The sequence below is a fragment of the Odocoileus virginianus genome, chromosome 3 (genome assembly GCF_023699985.2).
Source record: "Odocoileus virginianus isolate 20LAN1187 ecotype Illinois chromosome 3, Ovbor_1.2, whole genome shotgun sequence".
Lineage (NCBI taxonomy): Eukaryota > Metazoa > Chordata > Mammalia > Artiodactyla > Cervidae > Odocoileus > Odocoileus virginianus.
In genome coordinates this window covers 29,283,575-29,295,416 of record NC_069676.1, presented here as the reverse complement: position 1 = coordinate 29,295,416, position 11,842 = coordinate 29,283,575, and the positions used below count along the sequence as shown (strand labels likewise).

The 11,842-nt window shown below is 36.5% G+C and overlaps 1 pseudogene; it reads left to right on the top strand.

The window, feature by feature from the left end:
• Window positions 1-9,076: 9,076 nt before the first annotated feature.
• Window positions 9,077-11,291, top strand: LOC110136106 (PRELI domain containing protein 3B-like; annotated as a pseudogene).
• The last annotated feature ends 551 nt before the right edge of the window (window positions 11,292-11,842 follow it).

The following is an 11,842-nucleotide window of genomic DNA, read 5'->3' as shown; positions in this document are numbered from 1 at the left end:
TCACCATAGTGATATAATAATTTAAAAATCTTCCCACAAAATGACATGGTCTCAAAACATATAAAGAAAAATTGGGGGGAAAAAAAGCTACAGAAAACAAATACAAAAACTACAAAGAGAGATTGATATATTTCATTCAATAATTGATAGAACAAGCTGACAAGATGGATTGTGAATTCCTGAGAACAAAGGCTGATGTTGGAACAGATTATCACTCTGAATAAGAATTTTTTAAATGATTATATGATCTTAAAACATTCAACAGACACCAGGGGCAGGATCTATTTCTTCAACAACTTTCCAATGGCTCATATACACTGTTCCATACCAAAATAAATCTAAGATTCTAAATCTGTTCAGTATTTTTTAAAAGCATATTCATCTAAGTAAAATATATAAATATAGATAATCTTATTTTGCTAGCCAGAAAAACAATCTTTTTCCATTATTCCTCCAATCATGACAGAAATAGGAGTAGTTTTATAAAAAAAAAAAAAAAAAAAAAACAAAGACAATGAGGGAAACAATTTATCAGAAACTCTCGAAGAAACAATAATATTTCTCCTTGGTCAGAAACATATTCACAGAAGTTACACAGAGTGTGAAGAAAGAGATGCATTATTTGACCTACTTTTATAGTTCCCTAGTATCAGTATGTGAGTGTGTGGGGAAACAGGCTCTCTCAAATGCTGTTAGGAATACAAGTGGCTTGGAAATTGGAAGATACTTGGTTATTTCAAACCCCTTTTAGTAGATGGATTGCCACTCACCAATATCGAGTTTTTCTTTCCTGTGGGAAAATTATCCTTCCTTACCCTCAGGACCAGTAATAGTCATATGACTTGCTTTGGGCAATGATACATGAACAGAAAGGATGTGCGTCACTTCTAGTCTTTAAGAACAAATGCAAACTATAGTCAACAATTTACAGTAGCTCTATTCTATGAAACCTCTATGGGGAACACATGTACACCCATGGTTGATTCATGTCAGTGTATGGCAAAAACCACTACAATATTGTAAAGTAATTAGCCTCCAATTAAAATAAATACATAAATTTTAAAAAATCTCTATGAATAGTAAAGTAACAAATCCTATAATACAGATCCTAGGAGAAATACATGGCTAGGTTCCTTTCTATCAACTGATCAATACAACTAATAGTACATGTTTTATATATGTTTCTGCCTAAAGATATTATGGAATATATTTTTTACAAAATTTAAATGCAATTTTTCTTTATAGTAAAATAGTAGTAGCTAAAATGAGTGTTTTCACTGCTGGATAACATGACTGTAAATTATCTTATTTTTCAGCCTTGCAACAGTACTATCCACTATTCTTTTTTTAATTGACTGTCCTCTCACAAGTCCACAAATTCAACTATTTTTCATCTTTTCTTTAGCTTCAGATGTTACTATATAGACTGAATTTTAATACTGTAGGTGGTACTTTAGCCCTTTCTGGAGCAGGCTCACATACAGATATGTAAACCTCGTTTTTTTTACCTGGATGTACTGTACTGTTGATTCAGTAACACTGCACTCACAGCCAACAACACCATAACTCAGGTCTGAATAAAATTTATCAAACATTATTTTCTCGATAAAGCACATCACAGCCTTCTCATGCTTACGAACATTAGACCGCACTTCAACACTAGGCTTGTGGCCATCTTAAAAATCTAAATCACTAACAAAACAAAAAACAAAAAATGGCACTAAGTAGACTTCATTAAAAGTCAGTTGTTTACAGTATAAGTCTTGAACAAGAGGGAACTGCATCACCTTGTTTGATCTCAGCTGGAAAACATGTATGTTGGGCAACTTGATTTTTTTGCCATTCTGTGCATGTCTGAATGGCCGCAACAGTCCCATGGGTATTGTCTTGGTGGTTGGTTACAAATAAATTTGAGCAAGTAGGGAAATTTGCAAGAGAGTTCCAGAAAAACATCTTCTACTGCTTTATTGACTATGCCAAAGTCTTTGACTATGTGGGTCACAACAAATTGATGAAACTGGAGCGCATTATACAGAGTCAAGTAAGCCAGAAAGATAAAAACCATTACAGTATACTAACACATATATATGGACTTTAGAAAGATGGTAACGATAACCCTATATGCAAAACAGAAAAAGAGACTCAGATGTATAGAACAGACTTGTGGACTCTGGGAGAAGGCAAGGGTGGGATGTTTCAAGAGAACAGCATTGAAACATGTATATTATCTAGGGTGAAACAGATCACCAGCCCAGGTTGGGTGCATGAGACAAGTGCTCGGGCCTGGTGCACTGGGAAGACCCAGAGGGATCGGGTGGAGAGGGAGGTGGGAGGGGGGACTGGGATGGGGAATACATGTAAATCCATGGCTAATTCATTTCAATGTATGACAAAAACTACTGTAATGATGTAAAGTAATTAGCCTCCAACTAATAAAAATAAATGGAAAAAAAAATTAGGAAAGTTTTTAAAGAGATGGGAATATCAGACCACCTTACATGCCTCCTGAGAAATCTGTCAAGGTTAAGAAGCAACAGTTAGAACTGGACATGGAACAATGGACTGGTTCCAAACTGGGAAAGGAGTACATCAAGGCTATGTATTGTTACCTGTGTATTTAACTTATATGCAAAGTACATCATGCAAAATGACTGGCTGGATGAAGCACAAGCTGGAATCAAGTCTGCCAGGAGAAATATCAGTGAAAAGCTGACTTAAAACTCAATATTCAAAAGTCAAACATCATGGCATCTGGTCCCATCACTTCATGGCAAATAAATCGGGAAACAATGGAAAGAGTGACAGACTTTATTTTCTTGGGCTCCAAAATCACTGCAGATGGTGACTGCAGCCATTAAATTAAAAGACACTTGCTCCTTGGAAGAAAAGCTACAACTAGCCTAGACTGCATATTAAAAAACAGAGACATTACCTTGCTGACAAAATTCCATCTAGTCAAAGCTATGGTTTCTCCAGTGGTCATGTATGGATGTGAGAGGTGGACCATAAAGAAGGCTGAGTGCCAAAGAACTGATGCTTTTGAACTGTGGTGTTGGAAAAGACTCTTAAGAGTCCCTTGAACTGCAAGGAGATCAAACCAGTCAATCCTAAAGGAAATCAGTCCTGAATATCCATTGGAAGGACAAATGCCGAAGCTGAAGCTCCAATATTTTGGCCACCGGATGCAAAGAACTGACTCATTGGAAAAGACCCTGATGCTGGGAAAGCACAGAATGAGACGGTTGGATGGCATCACTGACTCGATGGACATGAGTTTGAACAAGCTCCAGGAGTTGGTGATGGACAGGAAAGCCTGGCATGCTGCAGTCCATGGGTTTGCAAAGAGTCAGACATGACTGAGTGACTGAACTAAACTGACTGAGGCAAATTTGCAGACCACAGACTAGAAATAGAAACCAACTCCACAGCTAAATGTTCCCGACACTGGCTGCTTCATCACTCCAGGCTGCACAGAGACCTCAGCTGACTGTAAATGAACATGTAACACAAATCAAAATTAAACTTTGGTGTTTTATGTCTCGTACACTTTGAGATTACTGGATACTGTATTGTAACTTAGCCTACCCTGACTTAAACACCCTTGACCTAGAAATCCACTGCAAAAGCATGTAACAAATATATTCACATATCTGAACTAAGATGCGTGAAGAAGGATGTAGAATATTTATAGAAGGACATACAAGAAGCCAATAACTCTGATCATTGCTGATAATCAAGATTAGAAAATTGAAGTGACACTGTTTTCACTGGGTATCTTCAACTGTTTTAAATTGCATATATTTTTTAATAAGAAGAAAAAAATAAATAAAAATTAAAATAAAAAATTGAAATAATGTATGCATTTTTTTTCCCTAGAGAAGGAAGTCCATGGGGTCACAAAGAATTGGACACGATTGAGCAACTAACACACATACGCCCTTTTTTTTTTAATTAGCCTTGAAATTTTCTCTTAAAAACAGGGAGAAATTGTTGGTCACTCAGTCATGTCTGACTCTTTGCAATCCCATGGACTTCAGCCTGCCAGGTTCCTCTGTCCATGGAATTCTCCAGGCATTAATACTAGAGTGGATAGCCTTGCCCTTCTTCAGGGGATCTTCCCAACCCAGGGATTGAACCTGGGTCTCCTGCATTCTAGGCAGATTCTTTACCATCTGAGCTATAATGGAAGCCCTCAACATTAGGGAATTATATTATATTAATATATTAGACTGGAAATTTCTAGGAGGCTTAGAAATTGTTATCATTGTCAATGGATTCTTTTATTGTTGGAACCAATTATTTCATTACTTATAGGAAAGGTGGATTTGAGCTATTTTCATTCATTTTCAATCACCCAAATTATTATTTATACCTGGGGACAAGCAGTTTTATTCTCTTTTTTTGGACCCAAAGTGTCATTGTGGAATATGGCAGCAGAATAGTCAAGCACCCGCCACAGCCCTGTTTCCTGGAGGAGTCAGTACATTCATCGTGAACCTAGTTTGCTCTCAGGGGGCACCTCCTCTAGAGGATCACTGGGACATGACTAAAAAGAATGAGAGGAGGAAATTATTTTCTTCTAAAAACAATGACCCAAAATCTCTTGATAAACATGAGAATGCTATCTCTTTGTAAAAATATTCTTCAGAATAAAAATGTATCTCATTTGTAAATTTTTCCTCATAAGTTTTACAGTAGCTATTCATTAAACTGATTAAAAATTTAAGGTGACAACAGTATTCTAGAAATCATTTTGAAAATAAAAACTCCCATGACTTCTCTAACCTCATACCCATTTGAAGTTTTCTATTAAAAAAACATTATTATCATAATCTTTCTATCATAGCTACAAGTATGCATAGAATTACTGAGTACAACTTGAGGTCACATATCTTTTTTTCTACATTACACTTTAGTCTAACTTGATTCTACAAGAAAATATTGTCAAAAAGTTTATTGCACAATTTTCCTTACAGTTTACTTTGATAATATTTCTGTATTAGTGAGTCAGTGCCATACTGTTCAAATATGTTCTCTCAAAATCAAATTTATATATATTTATAAAAGAAGAATCAGAGAAGGCAATGGCACCCCACCCCAGTACTCTTGCCTGGAAAATCCCATGGACGGAGGAGCCTGGTAGGCTGCAGGCCATGGGGTCGCGAAGAGTCAGACATGACTGAGCGACTTCACTTTCACTTTTCACTTTTATGCATTGGAGAAGGAAATGGCAACCCACTCCAGTGTTCTTGCCTGGAGAATTCCAGGGATGGGGTCGCACAGAGTCGGACACAACTGAAGTGACTTAGCAGTAGCATAAAAGAAGAATAGTTGTATGAAAACAATTTATTTAGACTTGTATAAGGAGACTAGAAAATAGCATACTTTCAGGTAAATATATTTTTATAGAGAAATATTATATACCATGTATATATTTATATGTGTAAAGAGATTATATAAATAGACATGTATAGGTACATGTGTGTATATACGTACACATATATACATACACATATAGTTAACATATATGGTGACAATAGTCAATGAATATATACAAAATTACTTCTTTTTACATGTTGAAGAAAACAATCTACTCAGCACCAGTTAATAAAGTCTGAAGAAATAACTTCTATGTTTACATATATAAATTGAGTTGAAATCTCAAGTTGAATTTGGTTGTTTGGCACATTGTAAAATCACTTTTGAACTGCTATCAACAATTATGCCCTCCAACCTGGGCTATTTTGGCACACAAACTGAATTTGATGACATTGGTATAACTTAGTCAATGAATAGAACTGTCCTTGTACTTTGCTATGCATAAAATCATCATAATTTATTTAAATCATCACTATGCACATAGAAAATGCTACCTGATACCTTATTCTAACCATAAAATTATCTATTATTTTCTGTTTCCCATATATCCTGTTCAATTATGAAGGTTCATTTCTAATACAAGAGGAAGAGGGAAAAGACTAATAAATAGGAGATCTTGTTTCAATCTGTTTAAATATACACAGTGTTCAAAAACCAATTCTCATAAGACATTAGAGGAAGCAGGAAATTTAATCCCTATTTGACTTTGTATTAGGTAAACTCCCTTCAGTTGAAAGTATTAGGAAAAAAGGTATTTAGTGCTTCAGGTAACTGAAAAATTAAAGATGTAGTTGCCCAATAATACTAATAAGCTCTTGACTTCATTCTGACCCTCCATTCTTTTCCACAATATAAATTTTATCTAAACATGAACATCCTTGTACTTTTAGGTTAGATAGTAACTTTGACAAGAGTTACATGTCTCTTATAGGAAGGCAGAAATATGTTCTCTTCCTGCAAACACCACACAAAATCTTGAATTTCCTTGAGCCAATCACTTCCCTTGTCAACTTCTGATTGTGAGGATCAGGGGAATGTGATCCTCTGTTTTGGTAAGGTGAGTGTGTGGATTAAACCCCACCCATATCACATGACTAAAAAATTTATGGATTTCCTAGAAAAAGAGAAGAGGGAGAAGGAGGAGACAAGATCATGGGGCAGAAGGACTTAAGCTCATCTCTTCTCATAAAAACACCAAAATCACAGCTAACTGCTGAAAAACCATTCAAAAAAGGACAGGAACCTACCACAAAAGGTAGTTAACTTCCAAAGACAAAGTAGAAGCCACAATGAGATGGTAAGAGAGAAACATTTGTGATACAATCAAATCCTACACCCACTGGGTGGGTGACTCACAAACTGGAAAACAATTGTATCACAGAATGAAACAGAAATAAACAATAAAAACGATCAATAAAACTAAATGCTGTTTCTATGAAAAAACAAACAAAATTGGTAAACCTTTAGCCACACTCATCAAGGGAAATTTAAAAAAAAAAAGAAACGGAGAGGGCTCAAATCAATAAAATTAGAAAGAAGTTACAATGGACATCACAGATATACAAAGGATCACGAGTCTACTAAAAAGAACTATATGCCAATAAAATAGACAACCTAGAAGAAATGGAAAATTTCTTAGAAACATACAACCTTCCAAGTCTGAACCAAGAAGAAATAGAAAATATGAGCAGACCAATCACAAACACTAAAACTGAAACTGACTAAAAATCTTACAAAACAGAAAAGTCCAGGACCAGATGGCTTCACAGGCAAATAATATCAAACATTTAGAGAAGAGTTAACACGTATCCTTATCAAATTATCCCAAAAGTTAGAGGAAGGAACACTCCCTAACTTATTCTAGAAGGCCACCATCACCTTCAAGATCCGACAAAGATGCCACACACACACACACAAATTACAGACCAATATCACTGATGAACATAGATGCAAAAAAACCTTAAAAATTAATCCAGTATATTAAAAGGATGATACATCATGATCAAGTGGGATTTATCCCAGGGATGTCATAATTTTTTTGATATCTGCAAATCAATCAGTGTGATACACCACATTAACAAACTGAGGATAAAAACCATTTGATCATCTCAATAGATGCAGAAAAAGCTTTTGATAAAATCCAACACTTATTTAAAATAAAAATTTTCCAGGAAGTGGGCATAGAGAGAGCATAATTCAACATAATAAAGGCCATATATTACAAACCCACAGCTAATACTATGCTCAACAGTGAAAAGCTGAAAGCATTCCCTCTAAAATCAAGAATAAGACAAGGATGTCCACCTCTCATCACTTCTATTCAATATGGTTTTGGATGTCCTGGGCCAGTAATCAAAAGGAAAAAAAAGAAAAAGGAATCCAAATTGGAAAAAAAAGTAAAACTGTCATTGTCTCCAGATGACATGATACTATAGATAGGAAATCCTAAAGATGCCACAGAAAACTACTAGAGCTAATCAATGAATCTAGTAAAGTTGAAGAATACAAAATTAATACACAGAAGTATCTTGAATTCCTATACACTAACAATGAAAGATCAGAAAGAAATTATCTGATTTTTTTTGATAATTGAAAGGAAACAATCTCATTTGCCATCACATCAAAAAAAAGTAGGAGCAAACCTATTTAAGGAGGCAAAAGACCTGTACTCTGAAAAGTGTAAGACACTGAAATTGAAGATGACACAAACAGATGGAAAGATATAACCATATTCTTGGATTGGAAGAATCAGTATTGTCAAATAACTATACTACCCAAGGCAATATACAGATTCAGTGCAATGCCTATCAAATTACCAATGGCATTTTTTGCAGAACAAGAAGAAAATGTTCAAAGTTAGTATGATAACACACTCACACACACACACACACAAAAACCCCAAACAGCCAAAGCAATCCTGAGGCGGGTAGAGTGGGGGAGGAAATGGGGGAGTCAGTCTCTCTGACTTTAGCCTATACTACAAAGCTACAGTCATCAAAACAGCATGGCACTGACAGAAAAACAGAAATATAGATCAACAGAACAGGATAGAAAACCAAGAAATAAATCCATGCACCTATGGTCACCTTAATCTATGATAAAGGAGGCAATAATATACAAGAAGAAAAGAGTCTCTTCAAAAAGTGGTACAGGGAAACCTGGACAGCTACATGTAAAAGAATAAAATTGTAATACCATACACAAAAATAAACTGAAAATGGATGAAAGACCTAAATTAAGACTGTATACTATAAAGCTCCAAGAAGAAAACATAGAACACTCTTTGATGTAAATCACAGCAGTATCTTTTTGCATCCACTTCTTAGAATAATGAAAATAAAAACAAAAATAAAAATTAAATGGGACCTAATTAAGCTTAAAGGCCTTTTCCCAGTAAAGGAAACTATAAACAGAACAGAAAAACAACACACAGAATGAAGAAAATATTTGCAAATGATGTGACCAACAAGGGACTAATCTCCAAAATTTATGAAATGCTCATGCAGGTCAATATCTAAAAGCCAAATAACCCAACCCCCAAATGGGCACAAGATCTAAACAGACATTTCTCTTAAAAAAAGAAGATATACACTGGGCAACTGGCAGGGCGGCTGAGGGGCAGGGAAGGGGCAAGAGTGGCCTATTTGTCTTATTTGTGCCCTAGCATCACCTGGAAATTGTGCTGGCCACCAGCACCATGAAGATCTTGACTTCAGAGCATGTCTTTGACCACCCATGGGAATCTGATACAACAGCTGCAATACAGAAATACCCAAACCCTATGAACCCGAGTGTGGTTGAAGTTGATGTACTGGACAAACACATGTGTCCCTCTGGAAAGTTGCACAGTCATAGACTTCTCAGCACAGAGTGGGGACAGCCTTCCATTGTGAAATCTATTATTGGTGCAGCAAGAACCAAAACATATATGCAAGAATATTCTGTAGTGGATCCCGTAGAAAAAACAATGGAACTTAAATCTACAAATATTTCATTTACAAATATGGTTTCAGTAGATGAGAGACATATGTAAACCACATCCTCAAGACCCAGAAAAACTATTTGACTCAAGAGGCCATAATTACCGTGAAAGAAGTCAGTCTTGGCAGTTACCTCAAGGTAACCCTCAAGGGCTGATGGCAAGTACAATATCATCAAATGCTAACAAAGAAACAGAAGATATTAAGAAGAGGTGGCAAGAATACACAGACGATCTATACAAAAAAGATCTTCATGACCCAGATAGTCAAGACAGTGTGATCACTCACCTAGAGCCAGACATTCTGGAATGAGAGTCAAGTGGGAAGCATCACTATGAGCAAAACGAATGGAGGTGATGGAATTCCAGTTGAGCTATTTCAAATCCTAAAAAATGATGCTACGAAAGTGCTGCACGCAACATGCCAGCAAATTTGGAAAACTCAGCAGTGGTCACAAGACTGGAAAAGGTCAGTCTTCATTCCAATCCCAAAGAAAGGCAATGCCAAAGAATGTTCAAACCACTACACAACTGCACTCATCTCACACACTAGCAAAGTAACACTTAAAATTTTCCAAGTCAGGCTTCAGCAATACATGAACCATGAACTTCCAGATGTTCAAGCTGGATTTAGAAAAGTTAGAGGAAGCAGAGAACAAATTACCAACATCTGTTGGATCATCAAAAAAGCAAGAGAGTTCCAGAAAAATATATATTTCTGCTTTATTGACTATGCCAAAACCTTTGTCCGTGTGGATCACAACAAACTCTGGAAAATTCTGAAAGAGATGGGAATACCAGGCCACCTGGCCTGCCTCTTGAGAAATGTGTATGCAGGTCAGGAAGCAACAGTTAGAACTGGACATGGAACCACAGACTGGTTCCAAATCGGGAAAGGAGTACGTCAAAGCTGTATATTGTTACCCTGATTATTTAACTTATATGTAGAGTACATCATGAGAAACGCTGGGCTGGATGAAGCACACGCTGGAATCAAGATTGCTCAGAGAAATATTAAAAACCTCAAATATGCAGGTGACACCATCCTTAAGGCAGAAAGTGAAGAACTAAAGAGCCTCTTGATGAAAATGAAAGAGGAGAGTGAAAAAGTTGGCTTACAATTCAACATTCAGAAAACTAAGATCATGGCATCTGGTTCTATCACTTCATGGCAAACAGATGGGGAAACAATGGAAACAGTAAGAGGCTTTAATTTGGGGGTCTCCAAAATCACTGCAGATGGTGACTGCAGCCATGAAATTAAAAGACACTTGCTCCTTGGAAGAAAAGCTATGACCAACCTAGATAGCATATTAAAAAGCAGAGACATTACTTTGCTAATAAAGGTCCATCTAGTCAAAGCTATGGTTTTTCCAGTAGTCATGTATAGATGTGAGACTTGGGGTATAAAGAAAGTTGAGCACCAAAGAATTGATGCTTTTGGACTGTGGTGTTGCAGAAGACTCTTGACAGTCCCCTGGACGGCAAGGAGATCCAACCAGTCCATCCTAAAGGAAATCAGTCTTGAATATTCATTGGAAGGACTGATGTTAAAACTGAAACTCCAATACTTTGGCTACCTGATACGAAGAACTAACTGATTTAAAAAGACCCCAATGCTGGGAAAGATTGAAGGCAGGAGAAGGGGACAACAGAGGATGAGATGGTTGGATGGCATCACTGACTCAGTGAACATGAGTTTGAGTAAACTTCGGGAGTTGGTGATAGACTGGGAGGCCTGGCATGCTGCAGTCCATGGGGTGGCAAGGAGTCAGACAGGACTGAGCAAATGAACTAAACTGAACTGAATAAAGGCCGAGAATGAGTGGAGTGTGTAATACATAAATTAAATGCTGAAATTGAGGAACTGACAGTTTTGGCAAGAGGAAGCATACAGACACCAATGGCAGCAGCAGCATTTGTGAAGAAATGATAATGGAATTTGATACAGGGCACCCAGTTCCCCAAATCTATACAAGCTGGCAGTATATCTATTTGTTATTTTAAACTACAACTCTATTTTAGGTAGAATTCTTTTTAATAAGCTAAAGAAAAGTTATGTGACTTGATCAAATCAAAGAGGTGCAGGGTTTCTAAATAAAAGGGATCAGCTGAAATTCGTATTGTCAGAAATGGCTGATTTTGAGTATTCCAGTATATACACAAAATTTTAGCAGTTTTTGAAAAGTATGTTTGGAAATTAGTATTGGCTGATGAAACCTCCTTAAGGTAAGAATTTTAAAGCTTTTCATTCATTGGAATTCTATCTGGCTTTGGACCAACCCCAGAACCAAACAGAGCACCCTCTGTATATGCATAACTGCGCTGCTGTAGTAATCTTGGAGAGCTTATGCGAGGGAGCTCACTTTTAAAGGAGAAACTGTATCATTTTTAAAAGACATTAATTGCATAAAATAATTTGCTCTGCTATAAGTTCAGTTCAGTTCAGTCACTCAGTCGTGTCTGACTCTTTGCGCTGCTGTA